The 12,855-nt window shown below is 36.7% G+C and overlaps 1 pseudogene; it reads right to left on the reverse strand.

Moving 5' to 3' along the window:
• Positions 1-3,969: 3,969 nt before the first annotated feature.
• Positions 3,970-12,855, reverse strand: part of LOC127644277 (dual specificity mitogen-activated protein kinase kinase 5-like) — a 52,870-nt pseudogene continuing 43,984 nt past the window's right edge.

Genomic DNA, 12,855 nt, shown 5'->3' on the forward strand with positions numbered 1-12,855 from the left:
TCTGTCTGTCTGTCTGTCTGTCTGTCTGTCTGTCTGTCTGTCTGTCTGTCTATCTATCTATCTATCTATCTATCCTATTAGAATAAACAATTACATTAATGCTGATTGCAAAGCAGGGCGTTAAATGCAATTTAAACGGTTTGCGCATGAACTACAAGGGGGATAGCAGAGCGAAGAGGAACAACGAACAAGAGTAAATTATCATGCTACATTATTTTCTTACAATTACATGACGCACACCCGAACCTTTTGCTCAGACTAATAAGTTTCCCAATGAAGTTTAGTTATGTTAATATTAGAACGACACGTCGGAAATTAGACAATACATCATTCTGAATTTGCATTGGACATTTGCTCGAGGCAAACCATCCGCAGGCCATGCTGTGCTGCTTCGTGGTCATTGCTTTTTACCCTGTCACATGTCTACCGGTGAATGATACACATTTGTTAAACACACCAGCCAGTGAGCGCGGCTCTTGTATACAAACAGTGATGTATCAGGGCAATGCACTGAGGGAAGTGGCGTAACCTTATATGACCGTATTAACTATTTAAAATCTGATCAATGCCCTTCAGTTAACCCCACTAAGTCTTGACGTAAAGATATCAATATCGAGCTGCACAAAGTTGTGCTGTCCAATTTGAAATACGACAGTGGAAAATTCTCTCTCTCTCTCTCTCTCTCTCAGAAATGTTTTGGTGTAGGCCCTATCACCGGTTACGTTTTCCAGTTCTGAAGCTTGAAAAGTTGGACATTAGCAAATTTGGTCTTTGGTTGTATTTTTATGTGCCTTCGCTTTGCACAGAGAAATATGTTATATTTGGACAACTTGCGAAATGTATTTCCATGAAAAGCCTAGAAATTATTTCAGCCATTATTTGTCGTCTTTCATTGACGTGTCCAAAACAGACCTTTGATTAGCCTACACGGTAATTAATTATATAAAATGGTAACAATTATCGGAATTAATAATGTCCAAAAATACCTTATGGGATGATTCGTCTTAGCAGAGCCATTACATCAGAACAATGACTGCCTTCAAGCTAAAGTGTATTTTGCATTAATAGAACATGTATCTGTAGGCTAATAATGTAATGAATTCGTTGTATTCATTACTTTATTTGACATTGGTAAACGGAGGAGTTTTTTTTTTTTTTAACTGAACTAAATAATTTCCGTCCAAAGCTGTGCAACACTTTCAGAGAAAGAATTTAATTCGATATTTTATTACGGATTTGTAAATCAAATGGGAAAGTTTAAAAATCTGTCAAGCGGTCTCTCTGTGTCCTGTGACCGATGGGCCACCGGCTTAACCGAATTCAATATTAATGGGTAGGGAAACTTTAACCAGATCTGCTTGGCCGTGTCTCCTTTCACAACCAAGAATCTTCGTTCTGGCCCGACAATAATTATAATTTTATTCTGTAATTATTCCTCTCTTGTAAATTATTTAGAGTTCAGGCTCAATGCGCCACTGTTAGCGTTTATGGCGGGGAGACAGGGGCTCACATGTCCTACAAGACGGTCATTAAAGACAGGATCCTCCCACGAGCAGGTACAGACACACAACACCCATCTTTATACACGCTATCCTGCCATCATTTAGTCAAACTGTTTAAAACGGTTAAAAACTGTTAATTCCGTCCCGAGAAGAATACAAAGACTATTTAATTTTGTTTGGCACCTCCTTGTAATAATAACCTCTGTAACAAAACATTTGAGAAAAATAAATGTAGGCCTAATATTAACTGGCATCACAATTAATTACCAGCTAGATGACTTTGAGCTGAATGTATGTACTTGGTAATATCTCTGGCATGCTATTAAATAATCAATGGCTGTTTTTACATAACGTTTGAATCAATACGGTAAATATTGTGTTTCAGGACGACATATGCCATTATTGGCTCATTAATATTCAAGCTATTATATTACATGTGCACAAGTAACTAATTAAGGAAACGTTATATAGGCAGGTAGGATATCAAAGGAAGAAGTAGGGAACATATTTCTTAATTAGTGCCATGTTTAGGATCTTTTTTTACTTTTCCTATAACATTATCATTAATGTTCTTAAATGTTCTTAGAGCGGGAAGAAGGAGAATCTCCGTCCATTCATCATAACTGACAGTTATTTCCACTTGATCATGAATATGTTTCCCCGTCTGTTTATTTATTTGTATATTTATTATTCTCAGTTCCGGTAATTTTATATATATTAAAATGCAGTCTATCTATTCGCTGAAATATGAGATTATATTTTTCTAAATTATTGTATGCAGAAACACGTTTTTGAGGCTATAGACTAAATTACAAACCTTTAATACGTAAGCCATTAGCAATGTTTCACTCAAGATCATATGTGCACGGCAAGCAATAGTATAACATATTCCGGCTAGCTGCTACTTCTAATGCAATTTTTTATTAAATTATGCATGGATTTTTTTTATTTTTTTACCTGGCTATATGGTTAGATACTTCCCAACATTACAAGATCAGAAAAATGACAAAATAAGGAAATGTAGAAATGCAGCTGAAGACAACGAAATAAATAGATCTGCGACATCTGGTGTGCATTTCGTTTTCAGACTTGAGTTGTTTGAGTTGAATGACAAGTTTAGATACTTCTAAAGTCTTTTTCTTGTGTGCTGTAAAACGCGGTAACATGTGGTGGATCAACTTAAATACATTTGTGTAATAGACCTAGCCTAACTGTAATTGTTCCTTCGTAACTTAAACCAAATGCATTTCTTTATTATTATTATTATTAAGCTCAGCCTATTCACAGAATGCTCTGCAACATGCTTCAATTAGAAAAAAGTTGGAAATATTTCAATTTAAAACTGGTGGGTTTAAAACATAGCGACATAGAGATCCTGTCCTGGGGGTCATTGAGAAGATTGGCACATAAATCAAAGGCAGACTAATTCAGCAAGAGAGGTTTAATAAACGTATCAGTTGAAAACTAGTGTTCTGCAGTCACTGTTATATAGGCGCCGTATAAAAGCGCGACCCCAATAAATTTCACTTTAGCGCGAGATCAATCAGCTTCTCTCATATTGATCTCTGTCGCCTTGACACCCCTGAGTCGCCAGCCGCAACCTTTTTGTTTCGAGTGAAAATAGCGTTTCGATTACTGTTTTTATTAGGAAAAGATTGCTACAAGAGGTTCTCCGTGGCCTGAAAATTAAGTGGTGACATTTTAATTACTAGACATTGATAAAGGAATCTTGGTAATGGCTGTGAACAGGTCTTTCAGTGCTCGTCCGGCCCCCGCGCTAATCAAACTGGACTGCAGGAGAAAGGTCGAATTAGAACAGCAGAATGAGTCCCAACTCAAGAAGGAATACGAAGCGCCATCAGCAGTTGGGGCCCATGTCCGCTGTTTTAATGCCACCTTTGTCCTGCAGTCCAGATTGATTGGACATCGGTTTTAACTCGGCAGCTGTTTAAACGGACCAGCTTGATTGGAATGCAGATATATAAATGACTTTGAATGCGTATGTCCAAACATGTTATGTTGCTTTGATTTTAGAAAATAAAATACATTTGATAACTTATGGAAATTGACTTTTTACTGTTATCCAGAATTGACCACCATCTCAGTTTAAATCAACATCAGCTCTGACATATACTTTCTGGAAATGCATTGTTCTTCTATTGATTACTGTACTGTTCCATCAGATGGATGGTTTTATTGTAAACATTTTAGTTGGACTGTAAGTGAACATTAACAGTGATCTGGTTCAATGTGCACTTAAAAAGAGAGGAAAGAGACTCCAGACTCTGTATCAGATTCCTGTCCGCCACTTTGTAGTCATCCTTTATGGACCCCAACACTAAGAAAACACTGGACCAAAACTGCATCTCATGACCGCTAATGAATTGTAACCAAATCGGCATACCATCCTTTGAAAACATGTGTAAACTAATGCGAATCATCTATGGGATAAGCCTTAAAGTAATTTAAAGAAATTATGTTTAAGTAGTAAAAAAATACATTACACAGTTACGTAATTATACATAACAGATAGCCAAATGTTAACAGATTTCAGCAAAGATGTAAGAGAAAAAGATATATTCAAACACTGCATGGTGTAAATACAAAACACATCTGTGACAAGAAAGTGTACACAAATGAAAAGTCCATACTGTCTAGAAGAGATTTGCATTTTTGCAGTTGAAGGACACTGGACAGACTGAATTGTCCAGCATTTTAAGATTATATATCCCCACTCCAATTTTCAAGCAGGCCAGAATATTACAATATTTACCCAGTTTTATTTTTTAATATTGCTTTCTCCAAATCCAGTTTGTGTTTTAAAACGGATTGGGGATTAAACAGCCATCTTCTTGAGTGTATAGTGTTATATAAAGAGGTTGCAGTAATATTTATATTATTCTTCAAAAGAGGGAAACAATTTATGCAAACAAGGAATTCTGAAAAGTTTTATTTAGCTATCCTCACCTCAACTGCATTGGGTAATCACATTGTTTTTACAGATCTGCTGTATACCTTGGTCAACCTACTCTGGTTTTGGACAATTGTCAATTACAATTTTTGAGAAATACATTTGTGACAGTTGTACATGTTTAAAAAACTATTGCAAAGTAACTCTGTAACAAATAATATAAGTTATGATAAAAATAACAACAACATAATGCATTTGTCTTTGGCACTGTATGTGACAATTAAATTTTCTGAAATGGACAAGTATTAATCCCAATCAGCACTATACACATCATCATATAAAATGACCTTATTCCATTGTTTTGATATCAGTCTTCTCCACTGGTATAATATTTCTGAGATATTTTTTCAATAGACAGGCACTGAAGAACCACATTAATATCTTGATAAAAAATATCCATTGAGGAACACTAATCCCAATGGTTCTCAAAGTATTAAACATTATAAGAAGGGAAGGCAAATGTGATGAAAAAGTGTGGCGAATGTAAGGAAAATATTTGCCAACAGCTGTCAAAGTGGGTCTATGTAGGCTGATGCTCTCTCCTGCAGTACATGAAAGAAAGAGTATCACAGGAAGTGTGCTGACTGGCTCGTCAACCCAGAACAGCTGGTCAGTTCATTTAGACCGACCTGTTACACGGCGTACAGTTATGTGACTGTCGTGTTATTGTCATATCATTACTGCCTTTGTAGAATGCATCTTACTTGCACTAATGTTGTGTTATTGTGATCCAAATGGGGTAATGAGCCACATGAAACTGCAACATGGAAGAATTTATTTTGTCTAGGACTATACTAATGTGATCTACCCAGAAAATTAACTTGTATGACTGTACATCACAAAGCTGTGGCATCTCAGCTGTAAGTAATCTCGGGGCTTTAGGTAAGGACAGATTAAACTAAAATACTTTCCAAATAATTTAGGAAACGGCTCGTCTGAATTGCTTTACCTATCTGAAATAAACATCAAGTCAAGCTTCTAAGTGGGGTTGTGCTGTACATGGTCACGGCATGAATGAAACCCATTGAGTTCCCATGTAGTATTTCAGGCTGCTGCTAATAGAATACCTAAATGCCCTTTGCGTCATACTACCGCACAAGCTGCCATCCACTGCCTTTTACCATAATAAGGCATCATCAAATTTTTCTAGCTTCAATGGAGTATTGCTACAACTGTCAGGCATTTTTTGAAACTCAACAAAAAAAAAGTGTCTTTTTAAAACAACCGCCACATGACTTGTGCTCACACTGAAGCAGGGAGCAAAGCTTGACAACCCCATACATTTTCAAACTGAAATGTTTTACTGAATTTGAGATGATTAATGATGCAGCCATGATGTTTTGGTAAAAACAGTCTGTTGCTTTAAGTACATACAAAGAAAGATTCCATTATTTTCACACACATTCAAATCCATGGGAACTAAATTTGAGTTGAGAAAGAAACAGCCCCGTCAGGATCTTCTGTTAAAACATTTACTTTGAAATCCGCACAAGTGAAAATAAAATCCAGATTATTTGGGTTTATTCAAACCAATATTTACCCACCACAGTTAATAATCCTCATTTGCAGACCTAAGGCAAAATGTTAGCATAATCTGCACAAAACTCTTTGCAGTTCTCTCACCAAACCACCATTACAACTCAAGGTTGGGATGGAGTGCTGCTTCTCTGGGTTCATTAGAAGAGTAAAGTGAGAGGATATTTGGACATCAACTCCATAACTCTGTCCTTTTCCAATGTTCTTCACATGAGCCTTTGTGCTTGCTGGGCTTTGCAGTCCTCTAGGCTGTGGCACACCCACATGGACACAACCTCTGTGTTACCATCGTTATATTGCACGATGAAGGGGTGGTCCTGAAGGAAGAATAGAACAAAATACCCAGAATGAGAGCAATGAAGTCCAATTCATCTTTAATCGTTTAAAAGGCTATAACAACCACAAAAGGCTTAATTGCACTGGGTAAACAAGCTTATTCAGACCTAGGGAATGTTGCACATACGTAAACAAATGTTTTTATCAAGATCCTGAAACTAATGTGACATTTATTTGACACAGATTGAAGACTTTTCATGGGCTGCCATCTTCTCAACACTTCTCACCACTACAGCAATGCCAGTCTTGCTCTTCCTCATCCTATTTCGTTCTTCTCTCAATGAGGGCAAAGCAATACCATCAATCGTTCTGTCCTCTTAATGGTGAGCTCTGCCTGTGCCACAGTGAGGTTAATCACTCTCACTTCTGGACTGTTAGAGAGGGCAGTCCTGAGGGAGAGCAGTACCAGGCACCCATATCATCAATCACATAGCCCAGGCAGGAGAGCACTCAGTGCCAGCTCCACCACCAGACATAGTGGTGTAATATGCAGCTCTGCAGATGAACCCACCTCTGCATTCTGACCCTGGCTGCTTGGGTAAGGGTCTGATCCCTGGAATGGCCTGTTTTCTAACCTGACAAAGGTAGCAGGGGCTTTAAAGGAGAATGTGGATGGTGCATGTAAGAATAATGAACATACCCTGAACATCACACCCTAAACACATTAGGGTTATTCTTCAACTTTGGGCACTTTCATGTCCCAGGGATTCATTTTTATCAAAACATCTTTTTAAAAACTTAAAGATTTCACAATATTTCAGTAATAAGAAGGCATCATTAAAACTGATTTAGAAAATTCATCATTCATGTGTGGTACTTTTTAAATACCTTTTATGTACTGTGTAGATTTGATCGTTTTAACCTTGTCCCAGACTTTCAATATTAAACTATGAAAATCTATTATACACATACAAATGATTACATTTTTAATAGTATGATTTTCTAAACAAAGAGTGAAACAAACCATTTTAAATATTTAATGTGTGAAAATGATTTCCATAAATTTTTCCAAAATTAAGACTTGTGGCCTCATTTCCACCACACTGAACAAGTTTGCCCCTTATAATTTTTTAAAGTTTGTTTACTTGTTAAGTCGACACAAGTGTCAGTGAAGCACAAGCTTGACATAAAATATAAGAATATATATAAAAATGTTAAAGATAAATATCACTTGAGAATATTTTCATTGGGCGTCATTTCCATATAAACTGTAATTTTGCCAAATAATGCAAAAGTGGGAAAATACAATTTAATTTTGTGTATTTAGGACACTTAAATTAGCTAGTAAGACAAAGTCAGCCATTTTAAATAAATATATACATATATATATATAATATTTCCATTACCATCATTTCCACCATGGATTTCTATTAAACACCATACAGAATTTGAGATGTGATAGAAATGACACTGGTGGGAATTTTCACGATTTTAAGAAAAAAATGAAAAAAGATGCATGTTGAACATTATCAGAAGAAAAATGTAAAAAAAAATTAAATACAAAATTGTTGTGTGAAAAATCTTACGAGACTACATTTTCAGAGTGCTAAAAGTGCCCAAAGTTAAAGAAACACCAATTAATAAAACATTTCCTGAATGGACACATTTATTAGGACAAGATGATGGGATACATAAACCAATAAAACAAATGTTCAGGTCTAAATTAGGCAAACAACTTGGTGTGTGTCTCTTGACCTGCAATAAATCAGATTTTAGATGGTCACCTACTTGTTTGGCTGTATGGAGACTGATCACAAACACACAAACCTCACCACCTGTGTATCCCTCTGTTCCATGTATATGTGTGTGTTGGAGCATGCCAGAAACAGGACCTTCATTAATTAACCCACCTGCTGCTAGCTTAGCACGCGTTTAAGGAGGAGAGGCAGTATAAATACTCTGTTAGTTAGGTCATTATCGTCTCTCTGCTTTACCTCTCTAACACGAGAACAAAAAATAAATAAATGGAAAAATCTCATTTAAAAGTGTGGCTACATTAATCACAGCCCCATATCAAAGTGTGATAATCACCTGAATTCTCCATTAAAGTAAAACTGCCAAACCCATGGGAAATCTCAACTCTCCCTTTAATTGTTTTGAGTCTGTAAAAGGCTTTTTAATCTAAGATTAATTTATGCAATTTTAAATAACTCTACATATGATTAATAAGCTTGAAAATTAAAAGGAGTCCAAAGCAATTATAACATGTGGTTGGTCATCACCTCATTAGAATGTGTTGGCGAACAGTGACAGCTCAGTTTAATGCGTGTCATTATATGTGTGCGAGAGGCTGATATTGAAGCCGAGAGAAAACACGAGAGAGACACGGAGGAAGAGAGGTGAATAAGTCAGTGGAATAACTAGGTCTTTTAAGATTTGCATACAAACGACCTGCTCCCCATGGATACAAAACTATGTATATGTGTTCTTGGACAATGTTAAGATTTCATAAATGCTGATTTTTTTAATTCAACATTCACCATGGGACAGACCATCTATCTGGATTAAAAAGCAGCAGGGTATCTAATTCACTAATAGCTAAGATCACACCACATAAAGCTCTGAGAATATGATGGAGGGTTTGCTTTCAGCTAAATTATGGAACATCTTATCTAGGATGCACCAATATCATTCTGGCTGATAAATTATTTCATGTTATGGCCGATACATATATAAATCTATGCATATATCTATGCTATTTTGTATAGGTTAATATTTTGAAAACTAACATCAATTGTTTCAAATGATACAACTGAAGGCATTAGAACATTACAATATAGAGTTCAAAAGATGAATAAGTATTCATTTTGAAATCTGCTATAAAAAATTCTACCTTTTGAGTTATAAAAAATATGGCCTCATTATTATAAAGGTGGGACCTCTTGTCATTAAAAAACAAGTGACCCTGTTAGCTCGGAGAGTTATAACCAACAGTCTTAATGACAAGTTGGGGTATTAGACAAGAGAGTTTGTGTGTATAGTCTGAAATAGAGCTGGGTAAACCTGCAGTATAAGATATTAAAACAATCATAAAGCAAATACTACAACTACTAACACTTGTAGTTCTGAGATGAAGAGTAATCATTTTAACATTCCACAAGATATGAAAATTATCTGCAGTGAACAATCAGACCAGATGACATTCCAGGAGCCAGTTTATGGCAGAGCCCCCCCTAACTCTCAAGGCAAAGAAGACTGGCCCCACTTTGATTGGACCGTGGCATGATCAGCACAAACATACTTAACAAGTAGGACTGGATCTTGATACAGATTTCCCGATTTGATTCAATTCAGACTCATACACCCTCGATTACATTCTGATTCATTTGGGTGTATTTCAGTTATAATGTTCATTATGTACACATATGAAAGAAATACTCTCTTAGCTAATCGGTTAATAATGTAATGCTCATTGCTTTGTCCAGATCTATAAAATTATACAAAAATAGTTTATAAATACAATTCACACAAAACAATTACTTGAATACACCTATACTATGATGAACATGTTTTCAATTACTGATTTCAAAGTCTTTTTGTTTTTTTTTATGTCGTGGCGTAACCGTCCAGAGGCAGTAAAAAAAAGAAATTCAAAGTCTTATTAAAAGCTGAAATTCTTGAAAAAAGAAATCTGGGCAATTTTCCAGACTATTTGGTGTAACCCTGAGAAAACCAATTGATATTCTTAACTCAAAAATTCATTATATTTGCAAGAAATTATATATATATATATATATATATACACACACACTCACCTAAAGGATTATTAGGAACACCATACTAATACTGTGTTTGACCCCCTTTCGCCTTCAGAACTGCCTTAATTCTACGTAACATTGATTCAACAAGGTGCTGAAAGCATTCTTTAGAAATGTCGGCCCATATTGATAGGATAGTATCTTGCAGTTGATGGAGATTTGTGGGATGCACATCCAGGGCATGAAGCTCCCGTTCCACCACATCCCAAAGATGCTCTATTGGGTTGAGATCTGGTGACTGTGGGGGCCATTTTAGTACAGTGAACTCATTGTCATGTTCAAGAAACCAATTTGAAATGATTCGAGCTTTGTGACATGGTGCATTATCCTGCTGGAAGTAGCCATCAGAGGATGGGTACATGGTGGCCATAAAGGGATGGACATGGTCAGAAACAATGCTCAGGTAGGCCGTGGCATTTAAACGATGCCCAATTGGCACTAAGGGGCCTAAAGTGTGCCAAGAAAACATCCCCCACACCATTACACCACCACCACCACCAGCCTGCACAGTGGTAACAAGGCATGATGGATCCATGTTCTCATTCTGTTTACGCCAAATTCTGACTCTACCATCTGAATGTCTCAACAGAAATCGAGACTCATCAGACCAGGCAACATTTTTCCAGTCTTCAACTGTCCAATTTTGGTGAGCTCTTGCAAATTGTAGCCTCTTTTTCCTATTTGTAGTGGAGATGAGTGGTACCGGTGGGGTCTTCTGCTGTTGTAGCCCATCCGCCTCAAGGTTGTGCGTGTTGTGGCTTCACAAATGCTTTGCTGCATACCTCGGTTGTAACGAGTGGTTATTTCAGGAAAAGTTGCTCTTCTATCAGCTTGAATCAGTCGGCCCATTCTCCTCTGACCTCTAGCATCAACAAGGCATTTTCACCCACAGGACTGCCGCATACTGGATGTTTTTCCCTTTTCACACCATTCTTTGTAAACCCTAGAAATGGTTGTGCGTGAAAATCCCAGTAACTGAGCAGATTGTCACACTACCATGTGATTGGTTGATTAGATAATTGCATTAATGAGAAATTGAACAGGTGTTCCTAATAATCCTTTAGGTGAGTGTGTATATATATATATATATATATATATATATATATATATATATATATATATATATATATATATTATTTTTTTTTCACATGAAAATAAATAGAAAAATAAAAAAATAAAAGAATGAGTTGTGTACATTCATGTTCAATGTGCATGAAAATTAGATTAATACCTTTTACTTGATGTTTTTATACCATTTTTGATATTTATAAAACATTATAAATGTTTTAAAAACATTTTTAAACCAACATGAACTCCAAGACTAAATTTCTATGAACTTGACATGTTTTAAACTAGATTTTAAAAAATATATATATTTCAAATTTTTATAACCTCTGAAAACCTTATTTGTCAACTTTATGTATTGCATATGCATATACAGGAGCTGGTCATATAATTAGAATATCTTCAAAAAGTTGATTTATTTCAGTAATTCCATTGAAAAAGTGAAACTTGGATATTATATTCATTCATTACACACAGACTGATATTTTTCAAATGTTTATTTAATTGTAATGATTAAAACTGACAACTAATGAAAATCCCAAATTCAGTATCTCCGAAAATTTGAATATTACTTAAGACCAATACAAAAAAAGGATTTTTAGAAATGTTGGCCAACTGAAAAGTATGAACATGCATGTACAGCACTCAATACTTAGTTGGGGCTCCTTTTGCCTGAATTACTGCAGCAATGCGGCGTGGCATGGAGTCGATCAGTGTGTTATGAGAGCCCAGGTTGCTCCGATAGTGGCCTTCAGCTATTCTGCATTGTTGGGTCTGGCGTATCGCATCTTCCTCTTCACAATACCCCATAGATTTTCTATAGGGTTAAGGTCAGGCGAGTTTTCTGGCCAATTAAGAACAGGGATACCATTGTCCTTAAACCAGGTACTGGTAGCTTTGGCACTGTGTGCAGGTGCCAAGTCCTGTTGGAAAATGAAATCTGCATCTCCATAAAGTTGGTCAGCAGCAGGAAGCATGAAGTGCTCTAAAACTTCCTGGTAGACGGCTGCGTTGACCTTGGACCTCAGAAAACACAGTGGACCAACACCAGCAGATGACATGGCATCCCAAACCATCACTGACTGTGGAAACTTTACACTCTCCTCTCTTCCTCCAGACTCTGGGACCTTGATTTCCAAAGAAATGCAAAATTTACTTTCATCAGAGAACATAACTTTGGACCACTCAGCAGCAGTCCAGTCCTTTTTGTCTTTAGCCCAGGCGAGACGCTTCTGACGCTGTGTCTTGTTCAAGAGTGGCTTGACACAAGGAATGCAACAGCTGAAACCCATGTCTTGCATACGTCTGTGCGTGGTGGTTCTTGAAGCACTGACTCCAGCTGCAGTCCACTCTTTGTGAATCTCCCCCACATTTTTGAATGGGTTTTGTTTCACATTCCTCTCCAGGGTGCAGTTATCCCTATTGCTTGTACACTTTTTTTCTACCACATCTTTTACTTCCCTTCGCCTCTCTATTAATGTGCTTGGACACAGAGCTCTGTGAACAGCCAGCCTCTTTAGCAATGACCTTTTGTGACTTGCCCTCCTTGTGCAAGGTGTCAATGGTCGTCTTTATGACAGCTGTCAAGTCAGCAGTCTTCCCCTTGATTGTGTAGCCTACAGAACTAGACTGAGAGACCATTTAAAGGCCTTTGCAGGTGTTTTGAGTTAATTAGCTGATTAGAGTG

Source organism: Xyrauchen texanus, chromosome 1 (assembly GCF_025860055.1).
Source record: "Xyrauchen texanus isolate HMW12.3.18 chromosome 1, RBS_HiC_50CHRs, whole genome shotgun sequence".
Classification (NCBI taxonomy): domain Eukaryota; kingdom Metazoa; phylum Chordata; class Actinopteri; order Cypriniformes; family Catostomidae; genus Xyrauchen; species Xyrauchen texanus.